Source organism: Panthera onca, chromosome C2 (genome assembly GCF_046562875.1).
Source record: "Panthera onca isolate mPanOnc1 chromosome C2, mPanOnc1 haplotype 2, whole genome shotgun sequence".
In the NCBI taxonomy this organism is placed as follows: Eukaryota; Metazoa; Chordata; class Mammalia; order Carnivora; family Felidae; genus Panthera; species Panthera onca.
Window position 1 is genome coordinate 136,612,851 of NC_138347.1, and position 14,058 is coordinate 136,626,908.

Below are 14,058 nucleotides of genomic sequence, written 5' to 3' on the forward strand. Positions count from 1 at the left end.
TTTATCTATCCTTGCCCCATTCTCCCACTTGGTATCACCAGGGCTTTTCTGTAAACATCTTTCTTCTTTCTATTCAGCACTGTTTTTCTTTAATATCAGAATTTATGTGGTATTTAGGATTTAGTTAAACAACCAGACTCTTCTATATCAAACAAACTTAATTTCATTTGCTTATCTCTATAACCTTTCCTGCGAGGTACCCAACACAGAAGAGTCTGCTTATTCCACCAACTAGTCCCCAGGTGTCTTCTGGCTTGTTCAAACCTACACAATAGGGAGAAACATAAGTCAGGATCTGTTGTTTCATACCCTTTTAAGATGACTGGAACTACTGCCAAATTTTTAGCAGATTCTCCATAAAAGGACCCAGACATAGAGGCAAGATGGGATTCTGTTGTATCCATATTTCCAAACTTATTTTCAAATAAACTTATTCCATCCATTCTTTCTTTTAATTTTTTTTAATGTTTATTTATTTTTGAGAGAGAGAGAGAGAAAGACAGAGACAGATCGTGAGCAGGGGAGGGGCAGAGAGAGAGGAGACACAGAATTCGAAGCAGGCTCCAGGCTCTGAGCCGTCAGCACAGAGCCTGATGCAGGGCTCGAACTCATGAACCGTGAGATTATGATCTGCCTGAACTGAAGTTGGACACTTAACTGACTGAGCCACCCAGGCGCCCCGCCATCCATCCTTTCTTTCATTTATTCACACATCCATCTATTTGCTCATCCATCCACTCAACCATCTGTCCATTCACTTGACTCTTCATTCACTCATTCATTCATGCATTCATTCAAGAAAATCTAAGTCCCTTCTCTGTCAGGCACCACTGTTGAATTACTCCCTCTATTCTCCATCCTATCCTGTCCCTTCCCATCTTCTTTCTTTACTTTTTCTTGTTCTACTCAAATTTCTGCATCTACCTCAAAAGTCTCATGCTTCTTTATTATCCCCTCTAGTGCATGTGATAATCTCCCAATATATATTTGTGGATTAATAAGAAAAGTTTACAGAACAAGAAGCAGGAAATAATGGTGAGTAAACAAACTAGAAGAAAGATCAGGAGAGGTTTAGAATATGAGGTGACTAGATGATTACCTAATCTGATAAGATTTCTAGGAATCTTCTACCACTTGGAATCGTGGTATATAGTTTAGGCTTTATAGACCATGAGAGGTAGAAAGAGGAAATCGACTTATTTATAAAATAAGCAGCGCTCCCAAGGCTAAGTTGTTGGTGGCGATTTGATTTCCTAAGTAGATGTATATTTCAAATCGTGAAACTCAGTGGCATGCAATAACCCCTTGGGCCTTAGGCCAAGCGATACAGCTTTGTTAAAACAGTCCACTTGGATCATGATATTGCCAGGACACACTGGCTAGCATATACATGCTTGGGAATGAAACGGACCTGAGGTCAAGTCCAAACCTTAATATTTTCTACCTCCGTGGCCTTGGGCAACTTATTAACCTCTCTGAAACTTTGTAAGAATAATAATACTTAGCTCTGTGGATTTTTGAAAATTAAATTATATAAATGGTAAAAGTTTTTAGGCAGCTCCTGGCACATAGTAAATGTTTAGTTACAGTAGCTATTAGTACCATCACATGGATGTGATATTTCTCACAAGCACACTTAGTCAATTCATGGCTTGTAATCAATCATACATGTCTACTTCTGCTTCTGCTCTTCAAATAGGAATGGTCATCACCAATATTAAAATATGTACTAGCTTCAGTTTTCAAGGAGGAGTATGTAATTTACCTGATATTTTCAATCTTTAAAAGAAATTCCAAAACTGCCTACTATATTGACAATGAGTGTTTAAATTAACATGAACTACTTCTGAGAAAGTCTCAGAGCTTCATTTATTAAATCAATCATTTCCTCCTATTGGCTTTACTGACTAAAATGGGCAATAATCCAGAACAAATTAATCCTTTATGTTCCAACTTAATAAAACTTTTAATGTACAGGCTTTGGCCAGAATGTAATAAAATGTGAATCAAATAAGATTATAGGGGAAATAAGCCAATCATTAGAAGGATTTTTTTTTAAGTAATCCAGATGCCAGCTAGGGTCACACTGCCCCTTAAAATGAAGATAAGAATGGATTAAACCCCATGCCATAGCAGTAGGAAATCCAATGCTCTCTTTAAGATACCTGCAAATGGACTGGGAGCCTGGGTTCCTGTGGCCATCTAGTCTCTACCTGTTTCTGCTGTAAATAAAGTATTCAATTTATTAATAATTTCACCATGATCTTCATATTGTTACTTTCTTCCAACATTGCATTGAGCCAAACTTGAAACTTGGCCTCATCTCTTGGTTTCTATAAAGACAAACCCCTCACAAGGAGCATTTGTGTGCAGAGCTGACCTTACTGGAGGTTTACAGAGGAGACAGGAAAGGAGGTATTTAAGCATCACAGTAATGCAAAAAAAAAAATTTTTAAGTTAAAATGAATTACGCAACAATTTTTTTAAGGTTCTCCTATTGCTTCTGCCACTACAGACTGTTTACTTTCTGCTGTGTTCCAATTTATGTCCCAGACTCCAGCCAATTTCTTACTACTCCTCTTCTCCCCTATCTCTTCCCACTCCCTATTGAAATGTCCTTAAAATATACCAGTTCTTCTTACCATTTATTAGTGTATTCAGTTCTCTCTGGCTATTTCTAAATTTACTGCCAAATCTACTTCGATGAATCCCAAACCGATCATGTGTTAAAGATATCAAATGGCCAATCTATTTTCTTGTCAACACAAAAGGCCAGCAGAAACCTAAGGTTTCCTTTACCAGGATCTTCCCTCCTAAAAATATCTAAGTTTCAATAGTGATTTCTTCTTGTTATATAAATATTTAAGGAAGTAACTGAAGGTGAACCAAATAAAATAAAGCCAGAAACTCTGTTTTGTATATTGTGATGAGAATATGATTCTTCAAAAGTGGAAGAGTGACCACAAAGAATATTTCGTGGGATTCTTCATTGAGATTGATGGGGGGGGGGGGTGGTGGTGGTGGAATTTTTATGCATTTCCCCAATCTGACACATCATTTGACATGTACACATTTTATTGGTCTTGGATACAGAAATTTCTTTTCTATTTCCACTTATCCAGTGCATTGACCTTATCCAGTGCATTAACAAGAACATCTTAGAACTTCATGTAAAAATTGAAATCAGTTCCAGCTACATTACTTGGTTGGTGTGAGGGTCAGATGAAATAATAAATACATAAGAGCTTTATAAACTAGGAGACATAACTGAAGCCTTTAATGTATTAAAATATGGAGACCCATGAGAAGGTACACAAACTTACTGAAAGGCACAGGATGATCTACTCTTACAATCTGAAGTAGATATATGGCAATTATGCACTTGTCTCTGCAGCAATGTTTTAGTTCATTTTCATGAATAATCACGTTAAATACTTTCTTGGTACAGAATACAGAAAACAGAATGTGAAGGAAGGTAAATATCAAAAGTAGAATGATCACCAGGAGAATCCAGTATACATTAACAAAAGAAAAGGATGGATAAACAGGATGCCAGTTGTATTTATAATTATGTATATTACTTTCATTCAGCCTAAAATACCCATTCTGTTGTGATAAGCACATTAGCTTCCAACCTGTAAAGCTTCATGCAAAGGCAAGTTATAGAAAGAAGGATATATGGTAAGCATGGGACTAAAGTAGGGAAATTAACTGTATAATTCTTGCTTTGGTTGTTATCAGGCAAACGATAGCCCCAAATATCCATTTTCACAATAGGATTATACATGCATTTAATATCAAGTGCTCACGTTAGTTGCGAGAATACAGGATTTTTCTTACCCTAGCCATTGTTGGCATGAATAGAGTCCCTATAATCTCTGACCTTCCTTTCCCACATTAACCAAACTGACTAGCTACTTCTTTTTGTTATCTTCTTTTCCTATATATGCAAATACCTTCAATCAAGACTGGTAGCCTAAGGGCCATTCGATCTTATTCAATTGTCTTTACATATTTCTGAAGGGACCAACTGTGCTATAATCCAAAGTTATTATTTCACTCTCCAGGGTCTATATATTATTCCTCTTATTTTTAAGTCATTTGAGAGGCACCTCACTGTTACGACTCCCCTTCCCCCTCACACAGCCAAATGAATATGTTCAAAGAAGGAAATGTCAGCTTTCCTATTACACCACCATCCACTTCCTCTCCAGGGTGGAAATTCACCTACACTTGTCTTTTGAAAAACCTGAGGGACCTCCCTCAAGGCACTGAACAGCAGTCTAAGAATAGTCTTCCCCAAAAAATCAGAAAGTCCCTGAGTAATAGAAAGGTATAAATCATAAAGACCTCTAGAAGTTGGTCTCTAGAGGTTAAAAATAAAGTTTTAAGAAGTAGTGATAAAGAAACTAAGCTTAGGTTTTTGAATTCGCCTAGTGCTCTCCTTACTTTACTCAAGATATTTCAAAATGGCAAAACTTTTAATGAACACTGTAGAAACAGGAACATATCAACCAGTGTATATTTCTGAGTACCAACTATATGCCAGTTCTTGTATCTATAAGCAAGATTAAGTTAAGGTCATGGTCATACCTCTCTAAGAATTCACCTCTAAAGTAGAAGGCAGAAGAACTAAACCAACAATTGGAATACAGGATGAAAAGCACTTTTGAAAAGCAAATACTTAACGCCTTGGGAGAAGCTCAACCCTCAGCAGCAGCAGGGGTAAAGAATGTAATGATGGTTTTCTCCCATCTAACATGGCTCCAATTGGAACAACAGAGGCAATGCAAGTTCACAAACATTTAGTTTATTTACCCTGGTCACAACAACTTTGGGAGAAAAGACAACAGATTTGCAGTATTTCTAAAATTTCCCAGTTCACATGCTCCATTCAACCATTTACTTAACACCCAAGAATATTTCTTTTACTCATCCCTTAGTGCACCCCACAGAATCCTCTAAAACTACTTCCTTTAATTAGATAGAGTCGTGTAGATCATTGCTTTTTTAAGCCTTTAATTAGAGGGGTGTGCACTTGTTTTTTTCTTCATTAAACATCGCTAAAATAAGGAGGGACAAGAGCAGCTGAGAGAGAAGCCTATACGTTACAGTCCTCATTACACTCTCTGATCCTTAGGTTGAACTCCAGTGCTTCCCTTAACTTATCTAATGTGCATGGCCACAAGATTGTAAGCACACAGTAATGTTACCCTCATCATCTTTGTTTTTCCAAATGTCCACCAAGAATTCACTTAACATATTCAATTTTGACATCAAATACAATACATTTTCTTCTCTTTGTATAATTGATTTCTCATTTGACCAATCCTACCCAGTGCAAGGGGCTGTAGGGAATGAAGGAGAGACACATACCCCAGAAGCCTTCCGAAAAAGATGGATAGCTAGCTGGTTAGGGAGGAAGAGGAAAGGACATCCAGGCACAGAGATCTCAACAGGGACAAGACCCAGAAGTGAAGGAAAATGTGATTCAGGGAAGCACAAGTTTAATAAAAATGGAGCATCTGGGACATGAAAGAGAAGGACAAAAGAAGAGGACATAAACAAACCCAGCAGCCTACTGATGAAGAGAATCTGAAATACTGGGTCCAGCCATTTCTGTCCATTAATCACCACAAAGGCAATGACCATGTATTTCTCTTCCACTGCCACAAACCCTAGAACAGAATGCAGCACACAGTAGAAACTAAATTTGATGAATGTATGAATGAATGATTGAATGAATGAGCAAATGAACACAGGTTATCCTTTATGTATAGCAGCTTTACATGTAGCACTCCCAGTATAACCGTCTTATCAAGAGAGCTATTAATTATAGGTAAGAAAAAATTCATGCTAGTAGGTATTCAGATGAAATATGGCACTTTGAAGGATCAAAATGCCTCTGGCCTAGGCTGGGTATGTAGCTAGAGAAGTCTACAACTTTGGCTGAATACTGGAATCGCCTGGGGAGCTTTTAAAAAATCTCAAAGCCCAGTTTCTAGTTAAATCAGAATCTCTCGAGGTAGATCCCAGCAGTTAGGCTTTCATGACTCCAGGTGATTTCAATATGCAGCCGCAGCTGAAGCTCCTGCACATCGACATAAGCTAAGGCTTACGACAGAGGTTCTTCATCTTGGTATACACAGGAACCACCTGGAGACCTTTCTCTCCCCAAAAAACACACATGCCTACTCCCAACTCCTAACTCAGTAAGGGTGGGAAGGATCTCCATGATCTGTGCTTTGAAAAAGCTCACCACGGTTCTGCTGGATGCTAAGGTTTGAGCACCACAACTTTAGAAAAGGGATAGTCAATTTGGCAAAAACTCGATGTTACCTAAAGGCAGGGCATGAAGATGAGAAAAGAACTCTGTCTTCCATCATGAGCCATGAAACCATCACTGCCGGAGACAGACTGTGCAAAAATGAAAAAAAGTTGCCACAAGACAAATGATTAAAAGCATCTCTTCATTCAGAGAAGCGGCATGTTTCTCTCCCTAGGCACATGACTCGTTCCCTAGGAAACACATCAACAGATGAGGCCACCTATCGGGCTTCAAGTATAAACCTAATAGTTGATCATCAGCTTGACCTACCTACATCTCTCTCAGGCAGTGGTAAGAAGAACCCCCACGTCCTACAATGAGGGCTTCTGGGCAGTTTTATTTATACTGAGGCTATATTACGAATCACCTGCTCCTGCACTGCTGACTGTGAGCATTGTTCTTTCTTTAATTAAATCCCTTGAGTGAAAGGATCTTTCCAATCAAACAAATTCTGGAACGCTCTGCAGATGTAAGCAGATTAAAGAAAAGAAAAATAGGGTCAGCCAATTATTTGTTAAGGGAGTGGGAAGTAAGAGGTATCATATACCTCTTTTTGAAAGAACAGGAATCAGGGAAATAAAAAAAAAATTCCTAATAGTCCTCTGCATTGTCTTCTCCACGAGGCAAAGGTTTCTATATTTTTTTCCCAAAGCCTTTGAAGACGGAATCAATGAGCTTCATTGCAGCACAGAGACCAGAGTTTCTCAGACTGTCAAAAAAAAAGAAAGAAGTCAGCATTCGTTAGTATTAAATTGAGCGTTTTCTCTTATCAAAGTCAGTATGCATTCTCTTGTCCTAATAATACTGCATTTATTAGCTTGTCTACTTTGCTGTTATTAACTAAATGGAAGTGCTTGCAGAAACTACTTTACCTGAAAATTACTTTATTTTTATATAATTTGTTCTCTATTTCTCTTTTTTTTTTCTCATGGAAAGTTACTGAGGGTGTGCTGCATTGCTCTTATTACTATTTATAACAATTATTAATGACATTTTACTTTCACATGTCTTTATATGATACTATTTAATCAAGGTGCTTTGCCAGTTTTAAGATAAATAGTCTTGTGCTCAGAAGCCAGGAGCCTGTCCCATACTAGAACAATTAATGATTCTATGATGCCTGTCAAGAAAGAGTGGGGCCTTGCTGACTGACTTCACATGCACTTCTATCTACTTCACAGCCCTTCTATTTCTAATGTCACTAATTAATATTTGCTGCATGGAAGGAGGATTTGTTGTTCTTCAACCCTAAGAGCCTTGGTAAGAATGGCTGCCGTTGCTCTGCTACTGCAGAGGCATAAACAGGAACTAAATGGGAGGAAAGAGGAAAAAGAAATGCATGCTCTCTTTGATAAGAGAAAATAATTTAATACTAATGAATGCCAATTTCCTTTTGGAACAGTCTAAGAAAAAAGTCACAAAAATAATAAATTCCAATATTTATTAAATAATAGTGATAGGCTGGCATCTTGCTAAAAAATCTTTTCCACAGGCTGCCTTTATCTTTGTCTTTACCTTCTAATAATCTTATAAAATAGGAAGCATTGTTATCCCTATTATAGAGAAGAAAACTGAGGCTTAAGGAGATTTAGTGACTTATCTAAGGTTACACATGAAGCAAATGGACAAGCTGTGACTGGAACCTGGATTAACTCAAAGCTCATGGGAATGTCCTAAAAAATGTTCATGCCATTCAGGGGGAGAAGAGCAGTACCCATTCCAGAATTTACTTACCCATGCCATATCTCATTTTCAATAACGTCAGCATCGCTGATAATGTGTTCTTCAAATTTTGAATTTGTTAAGTATTTTCTCTCACATAAGTGAATTTCAGTCTCATGAGAGCAGCATGTCCCCATATCACAAGTTTCTAACGTTAAACAATGAAAAGTACATTCTCTCAAACGGTGACTTCTCTGGAGCTACTGAATGTCTAGAAAGATATATTTATTTATTTGGTCCTGTATCTCAGAGTGACTGATCACCAGAAATAAGCTATAACAATTCTCAGATATGCATGGACAAGCCCTATTAATTGATTGCCGTGGAACATCATGGATATACATTCCAATCATTTTCCAAACCTAGAGTTGACTTGCTTTTGGACTGTTTGGGATGGAAATATGCAGCATCTGATGGCTAAACTGTATCAGTGGGCAAACTCAAAAAATGTTTGCTGTATACCTGCTCTATATTCAACAATGTGATAAATATGATAAAAGAAACATAAGCAAAGTCCTTGCCTTTGGAAATTTCACCATCTAATTGGTGAAATGAGACACGCATATGAAATAATTAACAAATGAGAAAGTCATAAAATGATAATCATGCGTAAGAAATAATACTATGATAAAGGTGTCGAAAAATAACTATAGGGTGAATTGTATATTTGTTCATTTATCAAATATTAATTCAATACTTGTTAGGTAATGTGAGATTTCAAAGAAGAATCAAATATGGTCTCTGTCCTCTAGTCTAGAAGCTTATAATATAGTTTGGGAAAATATATACAGATGAACAAAAATAAATATAATATAAACCAAATGTGATATGTCTAAGAAGAATATATTATATGGAAAACCAGAGAAGCCTTCATAAAAGAGGTTCCAGATAAGCTTATCTTGAGGTCCAAAGAGAGTTTCAGTGGGTGAAGAGTGGGAGGAGATTTCCAGAAGGAAAATTACACAGGTGAGCCTGTGTGTACACACGTATAAGCATGCATACACTTTTGAAAATTAAGAAAGAAATGCACAAAACCTAACTGGTTATTTATGGGTTGAAGAACTTCAGGGGATTTTTTTCACTTCTTGAAAAATTTCTGAAATCTTCAAGTTCTTGATGGTACACATACTTTTCTTCATAATCAGAAAATACTCTTTCCATTTTCAAAGCATTTTGTGCACCCTTGGTAACAACGGAGAAGACTGAAACAAAAACCAGACCAAGCAGATATTCTTATTACCTTGTTTAAGGGAGGGATGAGGCACCACGGGAATGGAAATGCATGGGTGGATTCCTTTTCCCTGCAAAGTTGAGGTAGGTACAGTTCTCAACTCTATTATCACTGATCCCATATCAAAGGAACTAATGTCTTCTGTGTTGAGCTGTAAGTAGGAAGTGTAATCCTGAGACCTTTCCAAAGTCTACTTCCTGTTGTAGAACCTTTTTCAAAGTTGATTTCTACTTGCCCCCAGTTATTCTGTATTATCAGCAACCTAGAAAAAGCCCTCAATGACCTATGTCTTAGTCCAGGTGCCCTAGAAAACAAGCCTGAGACAAGGTTTAAGTGTTGGTGCTTTATTGAGAGATGTAATCCCCAAACAGAGAGATAGAGAAAGATGGGAAGTAAATATAAGGTGATACATCACCATACCATCTATTGCTTCATAAGCCACAGTCACTCAGCTGTATGAACATCTCCAAATAAGCTGCAAAGAAAACTATGTTTGGTACCGCCCACGAAAAGGAAAAAGGACGAGGAATTTATCTGATGGCCCCTCATCCCCATCTCCTGTCTCCCATTTGATCAAACTTTCCCCGTAGAAAATCAACTCTTCTGCTCTTCCAGTTTATATTATTTGGTCCCTTTGACATTTTGGGTGGAAGCCAGGTCCCATGCCCTGTGGATGTAATCTGTTCTGAGTCCAGTGAAAAAGAAGGGAACCAGGGTCCATGAATAAGACGGGCCTGGGCTCACACCATGGTGGGTGCCATGGAGTCATTCTAGCAGAAGTTCTGATGGTGTTGGCAACTGGCTTCCCACAAGCCATTGGCTAAAGGGCCATAGACGTGTGGCTCTGAGAGAATCTAAGATAGTGCTTTAAATGTGTCCAATACAGCTTGTTATCTTAGCCTGGGCTTTCTGCAGTAAAACAGATTCTGAGACAGGGCCCACATGCAGAGAGTTATTTGGGGATGTGATTTGGACAACAGAAATGGAGAACCAGTAAAATGAAACAGAAAAGGGAGAAAGTCAGTTGAAGTGTTCATCCTGGCTCAGTCACTGCCGTGGGCACTACTGGGACCTTCTGAGAAGCTCTGTAGACCATGCCTCAGAGTTTAACACCTCAGGGATAAAGAGGGAGCATCTATTTCCTGGATCCCACTTCCTGTTGGTCAGGGTTTGCCCATGGGATGCTAGCCCCCTTGCACTTCCAGTTTGCCCATAGAGAAATACTTGCTGGATTCCCACAAGCTTCCCAGGCAACAGGGTCAGAAAACTCCATGGCAGAAAGTTGAAGGTATGTGACATGCCTGAGGGGAGGTCACACCAGCACAAAGCTGGTTGCCATTGGAAAGAATGGGGTAAAAAGTGGGCCAGGAGGCTATGAGAAAGAGTGCACACCTATCAACAAGCATTTCAACAATAGTATTATTCCTTATTTTTACTTTCAAGAACTGGTTAGATTTCACTGTGTCAACTGTCTGTTTTCATTATTAGGATATTTAATATGTAACTTGATACGGTATTTGCGTTTTAACTGACATTAAGCCATAAAAAATATAGGTTTGTTAATTAGGCTTATATTAAGATAGTTAAACAGGGAAAGTACTTTTCTTTCTCTTTCCTCTGAAGGAAGAATCTGGGGAGGAAGGAAACTTTCTTTTACTTTACTAAATGCTATTCCCTTTTCCTAGACACTTTGGAATATTTTAACTCTCCATAAGCTCTATAAGAACGCATTGTAATCTAGATGTGACTCTTTGCACCTCAGAGATTTCAGTTTAGTAGGCCTGGAACCTCTTTCAGAGCATGCTCAATTCAAACACACACCCCCAAACTCCTGTAGCTTCCAAATTGACTTCTGCAGGGTCTCCTCTGTCTCAGCCCCTTCATTTGGGAGTAACACCTCAGTAATATTTATTCTTGTAGAGCAAGCCCTTTGGCTGTGAAACCAATCACATTCATGATTTCAGGAGTACAATTTGGGTATTCAAAGCATGAGTAATATTGGAAAGAGATCACATCCATTACCACCCATCCTCCTGCTTCTCCCTGAATCCCTTCACACTCTGCCCCTCTTCCAGAAGCCTGCTCAAGGTACATGACCATCTGACTACACATGGCCTCTGAGAATAGGGAGGGAAACCTTCTGGCTCTGGCTATTATTGAGAGCTGCCTAAGTGAGTTTGTGAGACTTCCCCATCTCCACTAGGACACTTCTGAATAAAATTACATCATTTCCATAACATTAATTCAGCCAAGAAAGCACGTATTGACTATCTATTCTATTACACATCAAGCACTGTGCTAAGAGCCAGAAATTATGGACACTGTCCATGCCCACATGGTACTCAGGGTTTTGTGAAAGAGACAGACAAACGTAATCATAATTCAAAGTGATAAGCTTAGTAACACAAACATTATCGAGTAACAGAAGAAATGATTGAGGCGGCCAACAAGGCTTCAAAGAGGCATGATGCCTAATTCATATTTTAAAGAATATCATACGGAGATGATACAGAGATCATACACATCATACGGAGAAAAAAAATGCAAGAGCATTCTAGAGGCCACATAACTTATAAGGTCATACAGGTAGGAAGCTCCATGATATGTTCAGAGGAATTAGCCTAGTTTTAAACTGATAGGTGCAAAGTATAAAATGAAACAAATATGAAATGAATTTGGATAGGCAGGGGATGACCAGATGATAAAGTCTGGAGTCTAAGAAAGTTTAGAGTGTGATGCTAAGGAATTTGTACTTCTTCTGTAGATGGTGAGGGCTGGTGAAAGATTTTTTAAATGTAAAATTTTCTTAATTGTTTCTTTCCTGTATATGCAATATCTTTAGAACTCCTTTTTTAAATCTAAATCCTAGTTAGTTAATATATAGCATAATAATGGTTTCAAGAGTAGAATTTAGTGATTCATCCCTTACATATAATACCCAGTGCCCATCCCAACAAGTGCCCTCCATAATGCCCATCACCCATTTAGCCCATCCCCCCATGCAACACCCCTGTTGCAACCATCAGTTTGTTTTCTGTATTTAAGAGTCTCTTATGGGGGAGGGGCCAAGATGATAGAAGAGCATGGAAGGGCTTTTTTTGCATCTCTTGTCTCTGAAATGCAGCCAAAGCAACACTAAACCATCCTGCACACCTAGAAAACGAATTTGAGGATTAATACAACAATCTGCACAACCTGAACCACAGAACTTGGCAGGTATGCGGTGAAGAGAGGTGAACTGGGAGAGAAGCTGCAGAGGGCAGGGAGCTCTTTTTGCTTGTGGAGAGAGGACAGAGATGGGAGGGGGGAGAGTACAGGAAAGCATTCCACTCCCCCCCCCCCCCATGAACAAAAGCAGTGAGAGAGAAAAGAAAGAGTACACAAGGGACTGAACAAAAAAAGGAGAAAGGAGAAAGGAGGGGGTTTAAATTTCATTAACACTCTATAAACAGAGTCTGAAACTCTGCAGTTCAATACCTGGTGGTGCTCTGGTGGGAAGGGAGAACCCCAGGAGCAGAGAGTGAGGTCCGAGGGGTCCGAGGGCCACACGGAGAGAGGTGGTTCCCCTGCTGGGAGGACATCTGGTACAGGCTGTCTGGCCACCCCACAGGTAAAAGTCCCAGCGGACCCAGGAGAACAACCACATTAGCTGGTGCTAGACAAGGACATTAAGGGGGAAGCCTGGTGCCAGATGTGTGTCGTGATTTGCCATAATCCCTGAAAAGCTGCTGTTACACGATTGCGTGAACTTTTTCTGGGGCGGGCTGGCACCCAGCTGCAGTCTCGGCATCAGCAGTAGCACAGTCTCACAAACATTCCTAGAGGTGGGTGGGCACCTGGCCATTGATCAGTGAGAGAGGGTCTGAGCAGGTCAAAGCCACAGTCCCTCAGAAGTGAGGGGTTGGGGGGTGCGCCTGGGTGGCTCAGTTGGTTGAACCCGGGACTTCAGTTCAGGTCATGATCTCGTGGTTTGCGAGTTCAAGCCCCACATCAGGCTCTCTGTGGTGATGGCTGGAGCCTGGAGCCTGCTTCAAGATGGCTGGAGCCTGGAGCCTGCTTCAGATTCTGTGTGTGTCTCTCTTTCTGCCCCTCCCAGGCTCATGCTCCATCTCTCAATAATAAATAAATGTTAAAAAATTTTTTTAAAAATGACAGGTTGGAAAGCACATCTAAGATAAAACTCAGGAGGGAGGTGCTGCCTGCCAACCTGACGGCTTCGTCACAGACAGTGTAAAAGCGGGGAGTGGACAAAAGCCAGAGAAAAAGAAGGGGTGCGCGATTGCTGGTCAGGGAGAAGAGTTCTGATACTAGAGACTGGGTAGCTAGGTGATGCCATTTTCACCCCTCCCACGCATGCGAACACATGCCTACATGCACCACAACAATTCACCCCATCTAGCGGAGAACGGAGCCATACAGTAAGCCCCGCCCAACTGGGCGAACCTCATGCTTCAGGAACACCACGTGTCTCTCCACCTGCTTAGTTTACAGATGATAAAGTGCTTCGCAGTTTGACTTCCAGGGAAACTGATATAATTTCAATCATATTTCAGTCTGTTTGCCAGTCTATCTATTCAATTTTTTTTCTTTTCTTATTCTTGAATACAGAGAGAAAAAATTTATTTTTATTTCCTATATTTATTAAAAATATTTTTCTTTAATTTTTTTCCACTATATTTTTTTACTTTTTTGTGAATTTTTCAAATTGTTTTACTTCCATCATTTCATTTTATTCTATTTCATTGCATTCATTTTTTCAAATTTTCAAATGTTTTCA

The 14,058-nt window shown here is 39.3% G+C and overlaps 1 protein-coding gene across 11 annotated transcripts in view; it reads right to left on the bottom strand.

Annotated features, from left to right (window-relative positions):
* The window catches only part of LOC144612792 (uncharacterized), a 240,230-nt gene that overhangs the window by 136,593 nt on the left and 89,579 nt on the right, over positions 1–14,058 (bottom strand). For 4 of the 11 annotated variants that reach the window (XR_013549877.2, XR_013549875.2, XR_013549876.2 and 1 more), the window contains exon 3: positions 185–264. The exons of 3 other annotated variants lie outside the window; for them this stretch is intronic. The gene's annotated coding sequence lies outside the window, so the exon portion shown is untranslated. Of the gene's footprint in view, positions 1–184; positions 265–2,165; positions 2,225–6,875; positions 7,032–14,058 lie in introns of those variants that run through there. 4 more of the 11 variants (XR_014135252.1, XR_013549879.2, XR_013549880.2 and 1 more) reach the window with 4 other exon arrangements.